At 34.9% G+C, this 24,974-nt stretch overlaps 1 protein-coding gene across 2 annotated transcripts in view; it reads right to left on the reverse strand.

Annotated features, from left to right (window-relative positions):
- DGKB (diacylglycerol kinase beta) overlaps positions 1–24,974 on the reverse strand; it is a 455,069-nt gene that overhangs the window by 362,514 nt on the left and 67,581 nt on the right. The window contains exon 1 of one of the 2 annotated variants that reach the window (XM_085050830.1): positions 19,711–19,855. The exons of the other annotated variant lie outside the window; for it this stretch is intronic. The gene's annotated coding sequence lies outside the window, so the exon portion shown is untranslated. Of the gene's footprint in view, positions 1–19,710; positions 19,856–24,974 lie in introns of those variants that run through there. 2 annotated transcript variants of the gene reach the window in all.

Here is a 24,974-nt window from a genome sequence, read left to right on the forward strand (position 1 = left end):
GATTACCTGGAACATGAGATATTGCTAAAGTGGGGGATTAGCATATTCTGCTAGCTGATCTTTACCTATCAATGCATTACCCTTCCCTTAATCATCACAGCAACTACAATGAAAATTATTCTTCTGTATGTAAGTGAATTGAAGTAACTACACCTCCTGACTTTCTGCCCAGATGTTAACATGGTAAAATCTTTCATTTATTCATGGCAACAGTTATTTTTAGAATAGGCAAATAAGATTGCAATGATTCCAAGTCACGATCAAATTCTCATATTTCCTCTTTTTTTTTTTTTTACTTTTAAGAAGTTACAATTGATACAACCCACTCACTGCCATTTACCATCATTAATGATTCCAGCAACCGTGAATAACAAAAAATTATCTCCAAGCCAAAAGCAGCTGCCAAGGTTCAAAAGCACTGAAAATTATTTCACTAGAACTTTTATGCCTAAACATGGATTTAGAAGTTTGCCAAGTGTGAGCATCTTGCTGTCTGCCAAACTGTCTATATCACTCAAAATGGATTGATATTTGACATGCTAGCGCACATGGGAACTAGGAACCCACTTTAGAGCTTTTATTAGCATCTCAACTGCCTATGTCTTGCCATAAGTATAGGATTCACAATGGAACATGCCATTTTCCACATTGTAAAGTATGGCGTGATCATATTTAATTTTTCCCCCTAACACCAGCAACAATATACCCTCTAAAAACTGCCTCTTGGAAATGATGATATAAAAAAATTTACAAGTGTTAACAGGAGAAGGACAATGAAGCTGAAATCAGTCTGGGTACCATTTCCTTCCAGCACAATTGTACTTCTTTAAAGCCATTGAAACTCGTCTCATCAAAAGAAAATGTCACAGACTCTCAAAAGCAAAGGACAGACAATTCTACAGATTATTGGATCATATCCTATTTATAGAAATCTAACCTTTTCAGCCCCAAAGAAAAGCAAACAGAAAAGTGGAGTCGTGTCATAGATCCAAGTCCCAAATTACAGTAATTTCGTACCATTATTGTATTTTGCTAATCACAGAGACTCAGCAAAATGCTAAGTGAGTCACCATTAGTATGAGCAACCTTTCATAGTCAGTAAATACAACGACCACTCTTAAATATTCCAAAAAATAGAAACTTTAAAAAAAAAAATCCGAAAGGTTTATTGCATAATATGTATCTTTTTATCTTTCTTTGTACATCATCAACATAATTTTTCAAATTAATTGTTTAAATAACAAGCTAAACTTTGGATAATAACTGGGGGGGGGGGGGATCAGTAAATTCTGCAATTCCAAAATCAACCAATTACAATAGTAAATTCATGCTCTAATTTATAACTAATATAGGGGGAAGAAAAATCACGGACAAGACATAAAGTGTAAGATAAATGTCTCTAGATCCAGGTACACAGTCAATCTCAATTCCATTTGAATGAAAATGGAGCCAGGTTATGCAGCAGAACAAAGAACTCCAGAAGGCAGAAGCTTTTGCATAACTTAATTGCAACTGGCAGCAAAAACTCTGAAAACCTTTCCATACTTGGACCCAGCATTGATGGGTTGCAGCATCAGTTGTAACAGAAGTAAACTGATTTTGGTTCTGGGTTCTTTCCAAGGCTTCAAAAGATAAATTATGCTACAGGATCTATTTTTAATTGCCTAGCCAGAGGATGGAATGAGGCATTCTGTACCTCAGAACAACAATCTCCTCAAAAAGAAAAAATAACCTTTTATAGTTCAGCTCCATTAAATACTTAATCTTCAGCATAATCTTCAGCATAGTTCTTTAAATTAGCATTATATCTGTCTTAAAATAAAAAAGTGGGAAGATTTGATATCTCCCTCCCACCCCCAAATTGAGTGCAGATTGCCACGTCTGCTATTGCAAATAAATTACCCCTATTTCAAACACTGAGAATTGGTTTTGAAATTCAGTCACTCCTACATTGCACCATATTATTGAAACTATCACCATATTCAATGCGTTCACAGCTATAACCCTTTTACAGCAAATATAGGTGTCTTTAAATATATTGAATTAAATCACTCAAAGGATAGTGCCAACCCCATATATTGAATTAAATCACTCAAAGGATAGTGCCAACCATCCCTAAATTTTAGGTGGAAAAGAGTTAGCTGCATGAAATTAACAAATCATAGTATAAGTATCTTTACAATAGTCTCACTAAGCTCGTAACTGTGATGTGACAAGGAAAACATGCACCTGTTCTCAGTTCAGAACTAAATGTGTATATATGTTGCTTTCTTATTTTAGCAATTTAGTCTTCATCTCTTTCAATTCAGAGGTGCCATCTCCAAGTAAAAAGTACATTTATTGGTTTACTGAACCAAGATCTTCCCACCTGATAGCAGGACAGCATTATGATTTCCAATACTCCCTGCTTGGCAGGAATGATAGCATATGTGAGATATACCATGGGACACTGGGTTTTTAGCCCTGGTCTCTTAAGAAAAACAATAATATTATAAATGCAAAATAGTTTTCAAGAAATTTTTGATCTTTAATTATTAAGAAAGGAACAGTTAGGATATCAATCCTGTCCAGTTGTGGTGTGATTTCAAAGCTACCTTGGAAATTTCTTGTGTGGATTACTAACATGAGTTACACTGTGCAAAAGGAAACATAGGAATTTTGATCTTCACACTATTCTGCACTAAGAATAGATCAGAAACTAATCACAGTCTAGAGGAGTTTATAGTACCATCATAAAATTGCCAAGAATTGATGCATTCTCTTCACTAAATCAATCTGATTTTTCATTCGAAGACTGAAAAATAAATATTTTCACATGGTGGAACATGTTTTGTGAGGCATTCCTGTTACATGAGTGAAACAGCTCACCTGAGAAAGTTCTCATCTGTGTAAATAAGTTTTGCACAAAGTAGCCTTCAGCAAATTTGTAACCCTTCAATCTGTTATTACAAACCAATGAAAAAGGCTTTGATACTGGCATGAGATAACCTTGCATCAAAAGGGCTGTCACATTTTAAGCATTGTCTAAACAGCCAATTTATATAAAAAAATACTATACCAATCTAACTGTCAGCAATTGTTCTCATCACTTGTCTGCATGACCTGAAGCTCATTCACTTGTAGTTTTTCTCAGAGTTCAAATTGCTTGTTTAACCTATTTGTTCAGTCATTTAGATTTCTATGCACTGGGATAGCATATAACACATTTGAAATAAACTACACTATCATGGGTAAGTTTATATTGATAAGCATCTTTAAAATCTGTCTGTGAACCTTCTTCCAGAGTTAGATGCAGGATATAGACAATGGCAGAGGCTGAGTCATCTGACCTTTTCCAGGATGGTATGAGTTGTCCTCACAGGTTGCATTTTTCTCTTGGTTGAGTAGAAGGGAGGCTATGGTAGCATGCACTAAACATCTAACTTTTTAACATTTGGTATAAATGATGGGAATAGGAGGGAGGGAGGGAAGGAAGAAAGTGTTGTGGAGCAGAAAGGCTTTGCAAAATGATGGCCTTGCTGCCCTTGTAAAATCCTTGCTCACTTCTGTTACTTTGGCTAACTAGAAAAGCATTCTGGGAATGACTCAGCTAAACTAGAGGTGAAAAACAAGTTACATAATTGTAAAACAATTATTAGAATCAATAAGTGCTCACACCGTGGGTCTGATGATTAGTCACACCTCATACCTGTTCCTATTGTGGTCTATGGTGGTTGGTTAAGCACATTTGTTGTGCCTCACAAGTATGTAAACTCATAAAAAACTAACAGTCTAAGAACCCTGGATTTTTGCAATAAAGTGTATTCACTATACCATTGTGAAGATTGTGTGTTTAATGCCACAGGGAGGAAAGGAGGAAAGAAAGAATGGATGAAGGTAGGCAGGGAGGATCTCAAACAGTCATAAAAGATCCTTCTACAACTATTCATTACAAGATTTAAGCAAGAGGTATGACCTTAACTTATAACAACACTATAGCCTGCAAATGCTTACAGAAGCAATGAATTTAAGAGTTTAAACCTGTTGCTGAAATTACCATTATAAGAAATGTATGAGCAACTACATATGAAAATAGTTTCAGCTTTTTATGAAAAAAATATTCAAAGTTACATGAAATTATTTTACTCTGGTTTAAAAAAACAAAATAATCTCTTTATTGCATTTGTAAGTAGTTCAAGTTTGAAAACAAGACATAATGTATTACAGAACTTTATGTAGTATTTAGGTCTGCCTGTACCCTGAAATCTTAGGTAATTATTAACATTACATGAGAAACAAGCATATCAGGTCATTTTTTTCTGAATTCCAGCTGACTACATGTAATCAGAAAAATTCCTTATAGTAGTGGAAAATACCTTTATGTCAGGATTAATTTGATGACTCAGATATTATGCAATTATTTTAAAGACAATTATTTCTGTAATTATAAGGGATAAGATAGTAAATATGCTAAAGTCCCTTTCTGTAACCCATTATCATTAATTAAAGATATCAATAAGTTTGAATATGTCCTCTAGTCTAAAAATATACTGAGTGAGAGTAAATGTGCTTATACATATATATATTTAAGCAAGTATAAAATACACAGTAAGATTTTTTGCAATCACTGCTGTAATGTTGGTTAAGAATAACTGTCAAAATAAAGAGCAGACAATCAATGAATCCAAAATTTCTAATGAGAGACAACTCACTGGAGCCTTCCCCACTGTTCTCCCTTGAAATAGAATTTACATACTAGATCTATACCACGTGATGACATAACCTGACAAATCTTTGTTAGGTGAGGAATTTAAGCTCAGGAGTGAAAATGATAATTCCTTTACTTCTCTTCATTTGACACAGTTCATCCATATTTCACACAATACCCTCAGTCAAACTCCTGTTAAAAGCCTCTATAATTTTGACAGAAAGAAATAAGCCATGTAGAAAGAATGCTTCTATAATTGCACTCAACAACCAAGCTGACTCTACTGTTTTTCAGAGAGGACAAAATTGGCACTCATTTTTCACCTTGTAGACTTTCTTGTCTTCCCTGGTACTTAACAAATCATAACCCTAGCTGTATAACTGTATTTCATAAAATGGATGTGCAAAAGTTTCCAAAGTAATTGGAGCCAAAGTTAGTGTAGTATTGACACATAATTTATTTTCCTTCCCCCTCTGATTTTGTGTTTCTCTACAAACACGGTAGTTACAATGATGATGGAAAAGAGGCTACATAATACTATAAAAAACACAGCGAAGAATAACTTGAGTAATAACTTCAAAAAAAAAAAATCTTTCTCATAGACGAGGGTAAATAACTAAATGCATCAACAACTTATAGTCCTCAAAAAAGCAGCTTTTGAAAGGTGCAGCAATTAAATACCACAATTAAATACCTCACTTAAAGGTCTTCAGGATTGAAATAATCTTGTTTCTTATGCCTACCAATCCTTGGTGTAGTTTATAACCAGTTAGCTAACATTCAACCCATTTTTCTGCAAGAGACTGCTGAGAGTATCAAAACAAATTTTAACTAGGAGATGATACCAAATGAATTCTTGTTAGCTGTTTGAAATAACATTTGGACACAAAAGCAGTAGCAACTTTGGAAGCTTTCAAAAGCTTCTGTGAAGATGTTTTCAATGCTATCAATCACAATCTATTTTTAAAAATGTCTAACTTCCTTCAGTTAGAGAAATATTTAGGTAGTGATATGAATGTGCTGCACGCTGAACAGAAAACTGCCACACAAGTTCACAAGAATTAAGGAAACATGAAGTTCATTGAGGCAAAGAAAACATTAGTATTCCATTGATAGTGTTTTCCTCTATTTCAGTGGTTTTGTCTGACAAGGTTGCAGACGGAATACAACGTCTCTCAGACCTGTCAACCCTGAAAAGCAACTCCAGTGACAGGAATCATCAAAACTTGACTTTTCTATTATATGAGGGCCTTATTTTCTCACTTTGACTGAAGTGATTTTATACCTGTATAATTTCAAACAGAATTCATTATTTGACTTGCTGTTTGCGCTTTTCAGAACATAAGATTCAGCTATTTCTATTATAAGGCATACCTCTCAAAAAACAACATACATTTCTTGCTGGTGATGCCATAGGATTTTAGCTGCTATATTTTTTGTTTAACTGTAGTTTTAGTGTGTGGCTCTGGACTCCATATAGGGTGCTAAAACTTCTGTTCCCAGCATTTTTTAGACAAAGCAATTCCTCTAAGTTGGAAATCCAAGGACACTTCACTGCCTCAGGGCTACAAATTATGTAAACAGTGAATTGGGGGGAGCAAACTTGAGAGTAATTGACATAATCAGCTGAAGGTGTAATTGGAGGATTAAGGCTCAATACATTAATAGACAGAACTTATAAAGTATGAAAAACTCATGATTTGATGCCCATTTTGGGTGTAGCCTCTCGAGTAGGCTTTGTCTGCCTGAAATGCACCTTGAAGGCCTTCAATAAATTTATCTGCTTTTTATTCTCTTAACTTTGCCTAGCCTCTGTTTTAGGTAACCCTGTTTAGCTATCACTGGGAGAGCAAAATCTAAGATAGAGCACCTAAAAACATTAAAATCAAGGTGCTGTGATGCTCTCTTTTTGGCCTTCGAGCTGCTCTCCAGTGCTTTGTTTCTCTTTTTGTTGTCTCTCCAGATTTCTAATCTCTTAGATTAGAAAGACATTTTAACCATTAGTATTTCTCACACTGAAGTTAACATTGAGGATAACCTATAAAGTATCAACAGGAAGATTAAATCTCATGCAGCATAAAGCAAGATGTTACAGAGATAACTCTTTCTGTATTCTGAGACCCAGAGGCAAGAGCCAGCTGAAGAAAACAGGCTTATTGAAGAAAACATAATGCTACACTTGTTTTGAACATTTCTTCCTCTCCACAAAACCAGTAAAAATTACAACTTTTCCCTCTGTTTCTCCTTGCAGTAATGTTCAGGAGTCTAATTTTCCAGTGCCAGCAGCATCAACACTGCAGAGTGCAACTCAGCAGCCTGGGCACACCAGGCACCTGGGCACACCTTTGGCACCATCTCTCCCCTTGGTGCCAAAGATCTGGGAAAAGGCAACCTTACCCTCCTGCCTGCTGTCTGAACTACCAGGTGCTGGCTGATATAAATCCTCCTTCTGAAATGACCCTTGGCTTGCAGAGGCCATCTTTCTGTTTTTGTGGCGAAACATGATAAACCTACCTGAAAAGCAGCCCTGTTTGGTGAGCAGCAATCCTCTACCATACATCTGAAAGATTTGTGTAGCACAAAAGTGGGCCGAGCAGTACATCTTCATTTTTTTCTTTTTTGACACCAAACTTTCGAGGAAATCTCTTTGCTGGACTCTGCTTATACTTACAGGGATGTGTAGCTGTCATAAACAGACAAATTATTTTGATCATTCATTTAGTTTCTAAAATAAAAAATTTCATGGAAAGATTTTCTTTATTGCAAAATTGATTCAGATTTTTTTTCACTTCTAGGGGATACTTTTTTGGAATGTTTAATATTTTTTTCAGGGAGTCCTTCCTTTCATTCAGAGAATTATGCACTATACCAAAATCCACACCAAGAAAAATATCTGGTTTTACCACTCTGAAATCAGCAACATACATCTTAAATTCCTCAGACTCAAGCTCATGTTGAATAGGATATTTAAATCTGAAAGAAGACAAACATTTTTTACTTTACAATATCTATTTGGTGCTGAGTACATCTAAGCTCCTCTGTAAGTCAGAAACACTGGTGTCATCTTTGTTTACTTGGAATATGCATGCATACACATAAAAATATAACTTTAAAAAGTCACAAGCATGTTCAGTGAAAACTATTAATTGCTGCCTGGGAATAGCTTAAAAACACATTTACAGAGGGAAGAAAATACTCTCTATTTATTATACCATTTTATCTCTCAGCTGCACATGAAGTACAGGACTATAGAGCTGCATATTACTGTGGCTAACACACAGTATTTAGATTTAGAGGCCTTATATTTTCTCTCATCAATTTTGGAGAAAAGTGGAATGCAGTGCTATGCAATGATAAATAGTGAATCTAATTTCAGTTTGTTTCTCATAGGTCTTTGTATTTAATGAACTAATTCATTTGTTAAAGCTACTGATGTACAGGCACTATTGCAAATCTCTTTTGTTTGCTCTCTTTGTAAAAAAAAACAACAAAAAAACCCTTAAAACCTAAGGGAATATTCAAGAATCTTGTATATATTTATCTGGCAGAGATATGAATGTGCTATAAAAATATTAAATTTGTTCCAATTCTTCAACAATATCCATTCTGGAAATTAATACACTTCTAAAATAGCGTTACTGCATCCTGTAGTTTTTGAGGATAAATTTTTAGTATGTTTCTAGAAATTTTTGTAATTGAAATCCTGCACAAAAATTTTGTAGATAACGTTTTGGATTAACTGCCATAAGGTACCATTACCTCTATACCTTGAAAAAGAATAAAACACTTAAAGTTACCTCTAGATATTATTAAGATTCTATAGTCTTTCTTTGTGTACCCTTTTTTTTTTCTCTTTTCTAATTTAAAGAATTTCTCTCTGAACAAATTTTGATTAAAATGTCTCAAATATATGATTGATTCCCATATAATGCCACCTTTCATTGCACTGTGTCAGATCTGAAATTCTTGTTACAAAGTTTTTCTTACTCTTTTCTCTATATATGTTTAAATTTGCAATTCTGTGTATTCTCGGAGCATAAGGCAACACAAAACCCAGAAGCACAGGGTAGCTGAGACAGGGAGGCACCCCTGGAGGTCATTTAGCCCAGCATCCTGCTCAAACAGGACTGCTGAAGCCACAGCATTACTGAAGGCTGTGTCCAGTGGGGTTTTGGCTGTCTGTGAAGATGGAGACTCCACAAACTCCCTGTTCATGCCATACCAGTGTTTGACAACCCTCACAGGAAAGAATCTTCTTAAACAGAATTTCCAGTATCTCGGTTGTGTCCATTGCACCTTCACATAGGAGGGTTATGTCCTTAAGCACTTCAAATCATATCACTGTATATTTTGAGCTTATTATCTCCATTGGAATCAGCCTAAAGCAGTTTAGGATCTAAACACTATGCAGTTAAGCCCCTTAGAGATGGATCCAGCATGGTCTGGCTTTGGTGAAGCTATTTTTCTTAGCACGCAGCTAAGAAAATACAAAAGGAGGGTTTAATGTCAATCTTTCACAGCAGCTCAGCATTAAGAGAACTTTCCTAAGAGAAAACTCTAAAAACCACCTAGGCTCGAGGCAGTCTTCCCACAATGCCACTGTATTGTGTGCAAAAGTTCATTATTTCCTTGCTTGTAACTGGTTCTCAGCGCCACCAAAAATAAATATTTTCAATTCCTTTGCAACAACCACATGCACTGAGCATCACCATATATATTCTCACTTTTCCTTGCTTAAAACCTGGGGCAGGGGTTGTGTGTTTCTTTTTTTATATTTTGTACAACTGGACTTGTACTGTTACACTAAGGTTGCATACTGGTTGAGCTTCTAGCTATCAGGCTTAGAGCATCAGCAAGATTTACAAACTGAACACAGTGCAAAATCCAGGCTGTTTACATCAATCCATGTATTTTGTCATGATGAAATGAATATCAATGAAAAACATATGAGTGAAAACAACTGTCTGGATCTGACAAAAGTGCCTATGATAGACACTGTTTTCTCAAGTTCACTCAAGTTTTGCTTACTTTAATTTTTCCATGCTTCGTGGTTTAAGCTGTCAAGATGTTAACTCCTCATGTCGGCAGACAGCAACACCTGAAGATTTCCCAAAACCTGCCGTGAAGGAGGATGTTTTATGTTTTTCTTTCTCTGTGAACTGAAGGGGTTTTTTTAGGTTTATATTTACTACTATTTTTCATCTCAATGGCTATTTGATCAATATAAGCTCCTAAATCAGAATATAATAAAGCAAACATGCTCTTCCTTCTATTAATTTCATGAACCAAAAAAACCCTCAGAACTTTAGCCATTGTTAAAATATAATCTAATGAAAATCAATGAGATTTACTTTACTTTGTAAATGGCTGACATTTCGACAATGTTGTAGTTTTATCATTAAGACCCTATGTTTATTTAAGAGCCCATATATTATATCAGGCTATTGTAATTTTCGTGCATATGCTTTACAATCAGAATTCATCATAGGCTCTATGTATTTCACAGATTTTAACATCCATATTTAAAATATATGCTTATAACTACTTAAATTTCAAAGATTCCTCCAACATCTCTTTACCAGCATAATTTCTATAGAAAAAGAAAGATTTCTATAATTCTAATAAAACCACACCAGTTTGTTTTTTTTTTTTAATCAGGGTCAGTGCAACCTCATCATTCTCATTCTCAAATATTTGAATAAGTGTATTTCTGAATGATATATTTACTTTTTTTATTTTATGTTCTTCCATCTGATACTACTTTCACTCTTTTATTTTCCCCTTACAAGCACATTTTGAAGTTTATAATTTTCTTGTAAGCAAGAAATAACCAAAAGGAGCAGTACAACTAAAAATTGTACACCATTTTTCACAAATTAATTTCTCAATTTCCTTTAACCTTCATTTCTGAGCCTTCAAAAAGAAATCCAATGAAGTGTTTGCATCTCAGAACATCAGGCAAGCCCTAGGTCTCGCTTTTATGAAGAAAAAACGACAGCAATATCAAAGTGATCATGCGTGCCATATCTCATTCTGTACCTTATCTTTGTGGGTTCCTATAATCTGCAATGACAAAGTTGGTTTCTTTTTGTGAGAGCTGTGGTTGAAATCTTCCACTTGATTTTTCACTTTGTTGCTGGGATTTTTGCCTAATATTGCAGAACTCTCATAACAGTTTTAGAGAAGATACATTGACCATGTCATGGGTAGCCCAAATCTTTATGATGTTTATTTTTCCATTTTCTAACTGAAAGGATATCTAATCATGCATATAACAAGAATAATTTGCACTTTAAAACCCCCATCAAGTTTTTATTGACTACTTCATATTTTTGAGAAATATTAAAGCCTTTCAATTTTAATACAAGATTATTTATCTGGTGCTTTAGCGGTGTATTTTTGTTTTTCAGAGGTGAAAAATACTTTATTTACTTACCAGAGGCCTTTTCCTAATCAGTTTACTCAATCCAGCTGTATACCTTCACCCAATTTTTAACATTTTATTTAATATCTAAACATTTACATTCTTCTGCCATGAAGAATGTATTACATGCCACATTAATACACATTCAACCCACTATTATTCTCTCTGCTTTTGTAGCAGAAGAGAGAAGCTCAGAACCCTCTGAAAGACACCTGTCAGAGGTGTCATACTTCAGGTAAGTCATACTCCAATCAGAACTCCCATCTTAGAACAACTTTTCCTAGAAATTTATTTTTGGATTTCACTGAAATTTCATAACATAATGTTGTCAAAAGACAGAAAGATAAAGAGAGCATTTTAATCCCATAATCTTGTAACTTCCAATATCCTTACTTTTGCAAAGGTCTGCTAGGAACAAGCTCTGTATGTGCACCATTAAGTGCCACAAAGCCCCTCTGATGCAGGAATCACTGGAGCTTCTACAGCCCTTTCTTCAGCCAGGCAGCATCTGAGGACAGCAGAGCTAACATCTGGAATCCCTGGATGCTTCCTTAACAAAGTACAGCTCTCCAGGGAGTGTATTCTGTGTGATACCAGCCCAGAGGATTGGGAAACCTCCCAGCACTAACACCCATGGGAAGCAGGAGGGATTCAGAACCAGATCAGAAGTTACCTGTATTCACCTGTTACAAATAAAGACTTTAATGTGTTTCACCACTTTCTGTAACTTCTTTGCCCACAGATTATATACAGGATAAAATTACACCATTCTATCATAGGAGTTGCTGTGATGAACAATTTTGTTACAACGAACAGAGACTGGGCCATGACATAATGGAAGTCTTAAGGGAATATGGCAAAGCTTAACTCTCCTCAGTAATTTCATACACCAACTGTAACGGAACAGGAAAAACTTGAAACATTGAGCATGTACTTCCTAGACCCCTGCATTAAGAATTAAGGTGTTTATTTAATGTGACACTTAAAATATGCTAATATTAATGTACTTAAATATGTAAGATAATTGAATGCATTCTAACATTATTTTCACATGTTTATATAAACAGCATAAATTATTGAAAATATGTATACAGTTACATAGTTAAGAGACTTACAACAGCACCCACCATGTAGCTGTAATATATGTGGGAAAGACTGTAGTAATGTTCTCCCATGAGAGGGAAAGGACAGAGCATGGGCAGGGCATGTTGCAACCTGATGGATCACAAATTGGGGCATCCATCACTGACCACATTTTGGATACCCTATTTACTGATATAGATTGTTCAATACAGAAAGCAATTAAAATGTGTTCATAATGAGTGTGCTATTAGCAATGAGATAATTTAATCATTTAGTTGTACACTGTTCAGTAATTCCCAGATTCTTGGTTTTAGATAACCAAGTTGAAATATAGTGCAATAGGAATCCTATGTAGCAAAATTTTAGAAAGAAAAACAAAACAAAGCAAAAGAGTAAATTCAAGCTTAAAGAGACCTTCATTTAAAAAAACACAGGTAAATTATGGCTTATTTCTGCAACAGCTCTGAAAATATTTTCACAGATGAAAAAATTGCATGTAGATAAAGTTATAAAAAATTCTCCTTAACAGTTCACAGACATTGATAAAGTTGACTGAACATGGAACAAGTTATAGCAGCCTACCTGGCTAGCAAGCTCACCTTTAAGCAGAGATCCGTCAAAGTTTATTCTTAAAATTAATTAGAAATTTAACTCACACATCAATTAGACAATACAAAGGCCTTTGTTTCTGCCTGTAAAGAAATCCCAACACTACACCAAATATAGTCACTCATTATTTATTTATGTCATTGATTATGTCATTGATTAAACTGATGAAATATTTCAATAATCAGAAAAAAATAACCCCAAAAAATCCAAACCTCACAAATAAAAGACCTGCATAGATGAAAACACAGAATACATTATAAGAATTCCCTTACAACTAACAATTTTTGGTAGCAATGCTAAATATTTTATACCATTTCTGCTTTAGTTCCTTTATAGCAAGACTATAGTCAAAACTGTAATCTATGAATCAGTGTATCCTGTATAGCTGGTGATAGCTTTGGGAACACATTTCCAAAAATATAATTTGGAGTGTTTCACTACATTGTTAATATTTGCTCTCCCACTTTTCCATATCATCAAATTGGTGTAATATTTAGCTACAAGTTAGACGTGAAAAACTAATTAGTACTTACAAAGTGCTTTAAACATGCAAGGCACCATATAAATATTAAGTTATCAGAGATTTTCAAAACACAATCCATTTCAAAATGCATTTTTCATTACTATTATTTAAAAATTATATTGATTTCATATTGTTTTTCAAAGTCGAATATATACTGGGTTTAAGTAATGTTAATAAGCAGGCATATCTAAAAAGACAATAATATCAAGAGGCAGTGTTGGAAAAACTGAGTTATGGGAAGGCTCTTTATGGTCTCTGTCATATCTGAGCATATGTGGCAGGTTTTGCATTTATTCATCAGAAGCAATATAGCTTACATCAATCATTATATTTTAGATTTGAAGGAGACACAAATATTTGGGGAAAACGGCTGCTTATGTGCACTGAGACAAGAGGAACAAGGAGATTATTAAAAAAATAAAAGAACTTATTTTCTTTGTTTTATTTATGAATTCCTTTATATCTTCTGTCAGTATTACTGATGTTACCTGGAAATTTTCTCTGGGGAAAGGGAGAGTGTGTGATGTGATTGATACCGCAAAATAACTGTGCTGCAGATATAATTATTCAAATCTGAGAAACCTTTTCACACTCTTCACAAGCAGCACTGACAAGACAAACCATTAAGAGACCCACTCTGTGGATGTGGCTGTACACAGGCACACACTGCCACAGCAAAGGGCTCAGGAACAGATACACAGTAAAAGTGTTCAACATTATCTCAAATTTAACTAATCCTTGCAATGACAATTCAAGACAATCCAAGCTTCACAGGCTTTGAGACAGAAGCAATAAAAGAAGGGACTGTACAAAGCAGAGAAGCAGCAGTTCACCAATGTAGCTATTGCCCCTTTGCTCTCAGACTTTCCCATAATTACTAACCCATCAATACCTCAAATAACTGTTCTTCCCTTCTAAGAAAAGATAGTCTAACAATACTACATTATCCACATTCTGATTAAGTGCAAAGTTCACTGAGATCTTTTATTTGTTCTCATCTGCTTGTACTTCCCAGCATGCAGCAACAGTCTCAATATTCCTGCAGCACACAAAGCATATGACATTTGTGTCACAAAGGCCTTTGTTGGTAACCAGAACAACAGATAATTTATCCATTATTTCTGATTTTTCAGATTTTCCATTACACATGGCACATGTTTTATAAATGCTCAGTTTCACTTGCCTCTGTCTCATCATGGAGGAGATGTCAGATCAAAAAAGAATATTCTAACACAAGGAAAAAATACTTTCTCTTTTAGCCACTCACTTATTTCAGAAGATAAGAACACAAGAAAATCTGCCATCTGTAAAAGAAATGTGGAGACATGTCTTTCTCAACTACTTCTCTGAAAAAGTGCAGATTTGTCTGAAGTATCCACCATGTTAAAAGAATCTACTCCAGGGCTGAGTGGGAAATTGAAATAGAATATCATCTTCCCATTTATTTTGAAGAGGCAATCATGGGAGAGTACTAAAAGCAATCTGAAAGGGAACTTGCTTTTTCCCCTTTGTGCCTGATTGTTATGTGAGGATTGATCTGAGCTAATGCCAAGATGCGATTAATTTAAAATTGAAGTTGCCACTGTAAAAAAATGAAATTCCAAATAAAACTGTTATTCTAAAAAATCCTACAGCAGTCAAAAGTATAAAAATAACAAAATACATAAATACATAATTCATAATCAGCAAGAAATACTACATGAAAGTTCAAATCTTCTAAACTCCTCGACCAAAAAAAAAAGGAAACAAACAAAACTAACCACCATCTAAAAAGCCAAAATTAACCCCCAAATAGCATGCAACAAAAAAACCTGTCACTTATTAACTATTTATAGGAAGAGAAGGCCCGCAGAATAAGTTCCCATTAATGTAAATAATGAGGCTGGCTGTGCAGAAGCACAACTTTAAATGCAGAACAAATTCTGTTCTTATTCCATCTTTATAACTTTAAAACCAAGGTTTTCATGTGTAATTCATGTATTGGGCTCTCTCCTCTTTCTTTGTTTGGAAGTTTTTTTGATGGTTTTGTTTGCTCGTTTGGTTGGTTTTTTGGGGGGTATTTTTAATTTTTATTATTATGCATGATTTATACGTATAGGCAACTGAGGCTGAGACTGATTTCTTCATAAACTGCGTATCACAGCTTGCAGCAGTATCTATAGTTTCAAGATGTCCTTGCTTAAAATTTTGCTATTTATTGCTTTTGCTATTAGGGATTCACTAATTCCCTTAAAGAGTTAAAGAAATAACAGAATCAGCATCATTCCCTCATGTGTGTTCACTTACATGATTAAAAGCAGTAAATCATCTTTTCTGAGAGGAACACAAACTACCATTTAGAGTATACTCAGCAGGTGAAAATGTTTACTAAAAAGACAACAGTCTTACAGTGGCACTGTTCAGAATTATGCTGTTTCACAGATTATACCTCTTAATATGATCTCAAAAATACGGAATTGCGGCAATGGAGAATAACTTTGTTCAAAACAATGCAAAATCATCTTATTTTGAAACACTAATGAAGGAATTAGTTTCACATTTGTGTTATGTTCTAAAAGCACATAACAGAATATTAATTAATCTGATTATTAATCCTATCTGTGTTGTTTTTGAAATATTTTTCATTAACAGAATATACAATATAACCATAAAATCATAAAAATATCAGCGTGAGTGCTGACTACAACTTTTTCATTATATTTTCCAAAACAGATTACTGCTTACACTACTATAAATTGATAAGTATATTTATTTAAATCTGGGTCTGAAAACACTGGGATTTTCTACATTTTTTGTAAGTATTTTTTCTTTTGTAAAGTCCTGAAGGTTTCAATACCAAAGTCATGAAAATACTATAAACTCTAACAGAATTTAAAACACGCATAGAATCTGAGATGGCACATTTGTATAGTTCGGTCATTCCACTCATAACTACTTTTCTAAAACCAGAATTCATACTTGCACATGAAATACATTATTTTATCATTTTTAATGATCATAACAAAGTTAATAAATTATCTTTTCAGTGGTCAGACAATGAAGCAAGTTTTAAAAATTATTTAAATTTTAATAAGGCCTCAATCCCACTGCCTGTCAGTAGCAACCAGATATGATTTGTCAAACTTTATATCACAAAGCAGCATCAGAGTTAAACTAACCTCTCTCAGAAGTATAATCATGGAGTGATAGAACCAGTTCTGTTTTTTTCAACAATGTGGTCAAAACTAAATTTTCTTATCCAAAGAACACAAAGCTTGAATACAGCTGAAAAGGAACACTGTTTAGCTAGGATGGAGCCCAGGGAAATTGGACTTGGAACTTTTTGAAGCCAGCAGTAGAAGTTGGGCAACTTGTGCTACCCGAGAGAACACTACTTCTGCCCTTGCCCATGTACGTCCCAGCCTCTGCTGGCTGCAGAAGGCTTTTCACAGAATCACACAATCATTGGAAAAGATCTCTAAGATCATTGAGTCTAACCTTTGACTGATCACCACCTTGTCAGTTAGAGTGTGCACAAAGTGCCACACCCAGTCATTTCTTGAACGCTTCCAAGGATGGCAACACTACCAACTGCCTGGGCAGCCCATTCCAGTGTTTAACACTCCTTTGCATGAAGACATTCTTGCTGATATTCAGCCTGAGCCTTCCCTGTGCAGCTTGAGGCTGTGTCCTCACATCCTGTCTCTGGTTGCCTGGGAGAAAAGAACAACCCCCACCTGGCTACAGGCTCCTGTCAGGAAGTTGTAGAGAGTGATAAGGTCTCCCCTGAGCCTCCTTTCCTCCAGGCTAAACAACCCCAGCTCCCTCAGCTACACCTCATAGGACTTGTGCTCCAGACCCTTCCCCAGCTCCATTCTCTGGACACTCTCCAGCACTGCAATATTTTTTCTAAAGTGAAGAGCCCAGAACTGGACACAGCACTCAATATGTGACCTCACCAGTGCCCAGTACACTGTGCCGTAGTCCTGCTGGCCACACTATTTTTAATACAAGCCAGGATACCATTGGCCTTCTTAGCCACCTGGGAACACTAACAGCTCATGTTCAGCCAGCTGTCCACCAGTAACCCCATGTCACTTTCTACTGGGCAGCTTTCCAGCCACTCTGCCCCCAGCCTGTAGAGCTGTCTGGGGTTGCTGTGACCCAAGTGCAGGAGCTGGCACTTGGCCTTGTTGACCCTCATACAATTGGCCTCAGCCTATCATTCCAGCCCGTCCAGAAACTCTGCAGACCCTTCCTGCCCACCAGAAGACCAACACTCCCACCCAACTCAGTGTCATTCATGAACTCACTGAGTGTGCACCTGATCCCCTCATACAGATTGTCAGTAGAGATATTACCCAGGACTGGGCCCAGTGCTGTCCACCAGTAACCCCACTAGAGACCATCTGCCAACCAGATATTCACCACCAGTCTCTGGGCCTGCCATCCAGCCTGTTTTTAATTCAGGTTCTTAATGAGGAAAGCCACCTCCTGCAGTCTATTGCCCTGGTGTCCTCCTACCTCACCTGTGCCTAGAATTCATCCACAGAGCAAATACCCACCTTCTGCTCTTTTTGCACTAAGGTAAGATCTTTCAGCTAAAACTGAGCCTTGAGTGCATTTGGGAAGAGGAGAAGAGGTTCCTTATAACTCTTTTCTAGATAGACCAAAGGCATTTTAGAGTCCTCTGACATGGTACAGAGTGAAAGAGAGCCAAAGGACCACACCATCTCCCTTGGCTGTTGCTACTTGATCCCTTCATGCAAAGGTTGTATGTTCATATGACTTCATTTCACTTGCACTGTTAACAGAGCTGTGGTGTGAAAATTTACAGTTCTTCAACATGCATTTTTCAGGAGAAATTTCACCCACACTTAAAATGCTTTTAAAGTAAGTAATCTAACACATTGCAATTGAGAAAACTTAAAAGTATCTATATGACTTGGAAGAAAGCAGCTAATCTGCTCAGGACCTCAGGACAGTTATTTTAAAAGATAACCTATTTTAAAAGATAACCTATTCCCTTTTTTGATAGGTGTAGAGGAGAGAAGTTTTTGGTTGGTTGGTTGGTTTTGTTTGGGGTTTTATTAAGATAATGTGCATTGGGCTCCACAGCATTAGAGGAAATTTTCAAGTCTGTATTTAGAGGAGATAGAATCTCTTTTTTTGATCTCAGCATATTAAGTACTGATGGTGCAAAGACTACTGCTGTTAACCTGATAGCTTTTTCCCTCAGATGGGATTGTTTTTTACCTCCTGAATATGTATGCCTGTCCTCAAACCCTATATGCAAAATCTTGCCTCAACATTGTATTTTTTGGTTATGTCCCAGGAATATATATTAGCTAAATAATAACCTTTTGGATTATCCAGTTTTCTGATCAAATTAGTCACACTGGGTGAACAGTTGAAGAACAGAATAATTATTAATGTAAAAAGGAAAGTTATAAAGTCATCATTGTTCTTATTAATGTCCAAATGATGTATCTGATAAGTGACTAAAATTTCATTTTGAAGTAATGACCACTTTAAGATAAATATATTAGTCTTAAATGTTATCTGATCAATGTTGTTTAGAAATCAACACCAGGTAATTGTTTTAACTGAAATTAAAATCAAGAGAGCCAGAGCTTAATAAATCTTTTCACTTAGGCTTGCATAGTTAAAAGACAGCAAAGCAAAACTGTAAACTTCCCATAGGAGTTCATGATCTGCATAGGATTTATTAGGAATTCAAATACCTCTGGAAAAAAACTATCTAGGTGTTTTTCCATGCTGATGTCATGTAGGTACTTTGTGTTTTAAAACCGCTAATATAAAATAAAAATTTTTTAAAAAGCATTATAGTTGAGGAACAGATTTGCAAAAAAGGTAACGTAAATTAACACAGAAAATATTGTTAATTTTGTATTTCCAGAGACTGCAACTATCTCAAGCTGTTGTGCTAACACCAAGTAGTACCTCTGATGTAGGAAAACACAAACATTTAAATCTATGAGACTGTAGAGATCACACAGATACACAATGAGAAAATAAACTAGATCTATGGGTGATAAAATATAGTTGGAAAAAAGGAGAGAAAAAGTGCAGTACATCACAGATTTGTGGCTTCACTAAAATAACACAGAACCAGAATTACATAAAGTTGGAGAGAATGTTTTAAATTAAAAGAGCAGAAAGAATCACATAGGGAAAAAACCCCATCCTCTTATAAGTTACATTACACACACAGTACTTCCAAATGTTTCTTTCATCCTCAGATATAAAATCCTGCATACTTTTGAGAACTATATCAAAACATTCAATTTCTGCATACAAATGTTTCTGTTTCAGAGAATAATCTTTTTTCTTCTTTTCACTAGTTGAAAAGTAAAACTATATTGTATTTGAATATGTTCTTACCTGTCTTGAAAAGCCAGCTTGTCACTTGTTCAGGAAAACCTTGATCCGATGCTTGTAACAATTAATCTAACCTTAAATCAAACCCTGTGCTGGGGGAGAGGTTCTCATTTCTATTACTTTTTATTAAAAAAAAATTATATAGATGACAGATCCTTTTTACAAGGTAGCCTAGAGTGTCTAGTTCTTGTCACAATGTTGTCATAGTGACAGTGACATCAATATACTTCATGACAATCAGTACAGCAATTTTTCTGGAGACAACACCAGCGTTGATTCCTGAGTGTATTTTGTATTGACTTCTTTTTCAAGTCATATTAGATAATTTATTTTTGCACTATTCTTTAATTCAAATGTGACGGCATTAATTATTTTGGATGTAAGCAGCCTGGTTTAAAAAAAGCAAACAAACAAAAAACATTGGAACAAAAATGTTAGGAAACTAGAATAATACAAACAAAAAAATTATACCACAGAATTTCTTTCTATAAATTAAAATCTCTGTTATTTGTTACTACAACAGAGAGACCTCCTAGATCTGATTCCGTGACTCTATACTCAAAATATTTTTTTCAAATAAGAGTTATTTACAGTATAAAGTACTATACATACAGCAAAAGGAGAAGGAAATGGTCGCCTAGAAATCTCAGTCTCAAGTATATTTTTCTGGGAAAACGTGTCCATTAAAATCCTGCTGTTTCACGACCATTCTTCACATCATTATAGCATCCATTTTCAACCCACAACTTATCACCTTCCTGAAACTTTTTACATTTTTGGTCAGTAATTGCTACATGAAATACAATCATATAGGTTCCCAAGACAGAAAGTGTATATTCTACATTTTTTTTTCACTAAAAGTAAGTGAAAGCTGCAGTTCACCTCTTACTGATCGAAACTTTCTGGTCTATGAAATCTATCAAAGCAACAAATTAGTGCTAACTGTGTTCTCTATTGATAATAGAAATAATTTTCAGATGTGATAAACTTTGCTGTTGATTTCAAATTCTTCCTTCAAGTGACCTGACTGTAATGTAAAAAAAATGTTTTCTGATGTTAACACTCACAAACAATAGCTTGAATCCTGAACCAGACCACCTGGTTTTTCCTTTTTATTCAACGTGTTAAATGGGAATTAACCAAACACATCTCTCCAGTTTCTAAACAAAAAGGAAATAACATTCTACCACTAAATAAATCCAGTATGTTACCATATCTCAAACATTTGATGCATTTGTAATTGTAAATATTTCAAATGAAAGCCACACTTGAATAAAGAGAAATAGAGAAAACTGAGATAACTTTTAGAAACAAGCTACATTTTCTGTCACTTAGTATTAGCCACATTAAGTCTGTAGTTCATGTTAGTCATCTATACTTCACACAGCCTGAAAAAGCAATTCACTCTGCCATAAGAACATCTTTGTTAACTGGGATCACTCATCCTCCAAAGGTGCCTCTCTCTACCCCTTAACTACATTCTGCATTAGTTATGTCTACCATAACCTCTGGTTATCGCAAACGAGGCACATTGCTTAGCCTGGGTGTCTCAAAAGGCTCATCCTGTCATAAATAAATACGGATTCATATATGCTACATCCAATCAAATATTCAGGTAGTAGATCTAGAGGAGAAAATTTGTCTATAATTAGCCAAATACCCATAATCAAAGACTTCATAATCAAAAAATGCTTTTGAAACTCAGAATGTAAGTGCTTACAAAGGAAGAAGTTTCATCAATAGCTACTCTCAAGTGGTTAGACCACAGCCCTTGTCTCAAGATGTCCCTAAATAGAGATATGCAGAACAATTTGAGTTGCAGTGCTTAGGTTGCCACGTTTAATTTTAAGGTTGTACTCACCAGAAAGGGTACCTTTTATTCTGAAATGCAATTACTGCACTACTTGGACAAACAAGACTTAGGATCTTTGCTATCAGCAGCAGTTAATGGGAGGCCTGACTGCCTCAGGCATTTTATGACTATCCCTAAATGATTATATTATAGGCTTTGAAAAGCTTGACCAGAACCGTATCATAAAGGATGAGTAATAGATGAGAGTCTCATCCTGTGAGTTGGTAGTTGGCACAAAGTCAGGTGTATTTATAGCATAGTATGCATATATTTAAGTAGAAAACCAGCCTGACTGATTTGACCATGCAAATTGTGAATTAGTCTACAATGCATTAAGGATTCAAAACAAAGATAGCATATTTTATTTCCTTATTAAGTAAACTTATAGGAGAAAAATATTATTTAACAGATTTTAAATTACTGAGTTGCAAAATATTTTTGATAGCATGATAAATATTGAAATAATTTGGTAGTTATTTTTAAAGTTGTTCTTCATAGCTGATACCTTTATGAGTTGATTACTCATCCAGAAGGCCAACAGAGAGACAACATCTACCAGCTGCTCCTCTTAATCATCTGACACTGAGTTCTTCATTGTTATAATTATATAACATGCTATTCCTCTACAGAACAATACAAGACAGAGGCTCAGTACTGACCTGAAATTATTCTGTGACTGACTGCTTTAAAAGTCAAATGATCTCATTGAAGCACCATGGTGATATTTGAAACTATTTTTCTTCAAGTAATAAGAAACAATATGAAACCTAAATATGCAGGAAAACTGAATCCATAAGTTGCCTGAGTTTTCACTGATGCTTTAATACTTAAATCTTTAGCATGTCTTCCTTGCTAAAACCACTTACTTTTTATGCAACAATCACATCTAAATGCATTTGTTCAGAATAAATCATATTAGTGAAAACACAAAACAATTTTATTTCAAGAGAACATTGAAATATCAGAGAATGAGCCTCCCAGATGACCAATGTAGAAAAAAACCCAACAGCTTATAAAGCATTGTTACAACTTAGCCCAGCATTCAGGTTAGTTAAGCAAGGTGCTAAAGCAACAAAATCCGGCAGCTCAGAAATGCATGTGATATCTTTTGTTATTTTAAAACCACAAGTGCCCAAGTTTTCTTCACTGGGGATGTTTCAGCTCTTTCTGTCCATATAGTTAGTTTAGGTATCACTATTGTAAATGAAGATCATTATCAAGTTTTAATACAAAACCCAAGTGTGATGGAACAGACATTCTGTTCTCAATTTAATCATAGAGCAGCCCTTCTACCAGTTCTGTTTTGGGATACACTTAATTATCTTTTGGGATAAGGGAAAAGGCTTTTATCCCATGTTCAAGAACTCTAATTATAAACCATTACAATAGCTGAAAAAAAAAAGCCCCAACAAAACCCTTGAGGATGATTAACACAATGCAGTTTTGCAAGAAACAAATGTGTGATAATAATATACATCATTTTATAATAAAAAAGAAGCTTGAATGCACTTTTTAATACAAGGATCTATTTTCTTTTTTAACACAAGCGACCTTTAAATTCACAGTTTTGAAAGCTGACATTAGTGAATGGGTATATATATTTTGGTTATATAAAACTACTTTCAAATAATAAAGTTAGAATATTTCTTTAGCAAAATATATATAAAACCTAAATAATAGAGTTTGCAATATGGAACAATGAATCAGGGCACAGAACAATGAATAAGGTACCTGCTGTCCTAGATGTTCATAATCTCTGTAATTAAAGAACTGACAGAGAACAAGCAGCATATTCCTCATAACCTTTTATTGAGTCATAACCCCTTCACTTCATGACTCTGTAATTTTTATGAAATAATAATAATAAAACATCATATAAGAACCTCTTTTAAAAAATCTGATATTAATAAAAATGCTAAGTTTGAAATATATTAATCAAAACAAATCCAGTTAAGAAATCTCATTGGGCAGAAAGATATTGTATAGGAAAAATAATGAAGAAATCACAGTAGAATTCAGTTCTGTTTCACTGAAATTTTCCCATCAATCTTATATTACTGTACACCACTGATCCCTAAGAAAGCCAGTGAATTTATAGTCATCTAATATTTGAAACTGATACTGCACATCAATTTGAATCTGTAGAACCTAGAGATAACTTTTTAAAATTATTATTATCTTATACAATAATTCTAAACCCACTGTGCTACACTGTGGTCAGTGTACTCAAGAAGAAAAGCTGTCTGCTTGGGGTTTATAATAGCTATCAGAGGCCAATTTTTTGGCTTTAAAATTGAAATTGCTCTTGTCATCTTGTTCAAAACACTGCAAAAAAGAAATAAAATGCTTACTGTACCATGTTTCATTTTAACAATCAGGTCATATACAGGACAGCCAGAATTAATTTATTTTAGAGAAATTCCTTACTAGTCCATAGGAAAATAGTTCACATATGGCAGCATGCATGAGTATTGTTGATAAGGGTGCTGAACAGTATCTCTTTGCAATTGCTCAAGATACCATGCCATGACAAAGAGTACTTACAGGGTCAATGCAGCCTCTTTAAAATTCACAGCTAATGCACTAATCTTTTTATATGTTAGGTATATAACAGGGTATATATCAGGTATATAACCTGATTTAGACTGTTTCTTGCAGCAAATTTCAATCTAAAACATTGTATCAAAAATATGACTTACATGCTGTTTCTAAAACATATTATTTCCTCCTCAAGCTCAGTGAACATACTCAGGCATCTTCAAACCCCTGCCTTACGTTCCAAAGGCCTCTGACATCAGCCAGTACTGGAATACAACATCTGGATTTGGAGTGCCCTCCTTTGTACACCATAAGTGGGAATTCTCTAGTCAGATGTTGGACTAGAGATAACTACAGGAAAAACAGATAGTAGATAAAAAACTTGTAGGGCAAAGATGAGCCTATGGGAATTTTACACTACGGTAGATCCAGCTGCTTCTGGTAAATATAGGTTTAAAGCAGAATATTTCAGGTCTCTTAAATGACTAAATATTCCTGTGTATCCACTAGATTGCTTCCATTACTGATGTTGCTTCTTAGTAACAGGATTACTAGACTTTTTCCACTGTTTATGTTTAATTTCGTACCCATATCTGAAGTGAGGAATTTATTCTAAACTAACATATTTTTAGTTGTGATTCAACTTAAATCATAATCCAGACATAACATGATGAAGCTTGTCAGGTTTTTGTTGCTGGGATGCAGGAAAACAACACTGATAAACACTGGTTCCTTGCAGTCTTATTACTTCTAGATTTTTTTTTTTTTGTGCAATTCAGCCTTTAGTGCTCACTATCTTTACTGTTTCTAGACCAAATGAAAGACCTGAGTAACTAAGTTCATGAAGACAAACTGCTTCGGAGTCCAGTACCAGTTC

The sequence above is a fragment of the Lichenostomus cassidix genome, chromosome 2 (assembly GCF_008360975.1).
Source record: "Lichenostomus cassidix isolate B80296 chromosome 2, HeHo_3.0, whole genome shotgun sequence".
In the NCBI taxonomy this organism is placed as follows: Eukaryota; Metazoa; Chordata; class Aves; order Passeriformes; family Meliphagidae; genus Lichenostomus; species Lichenostomus cassidix.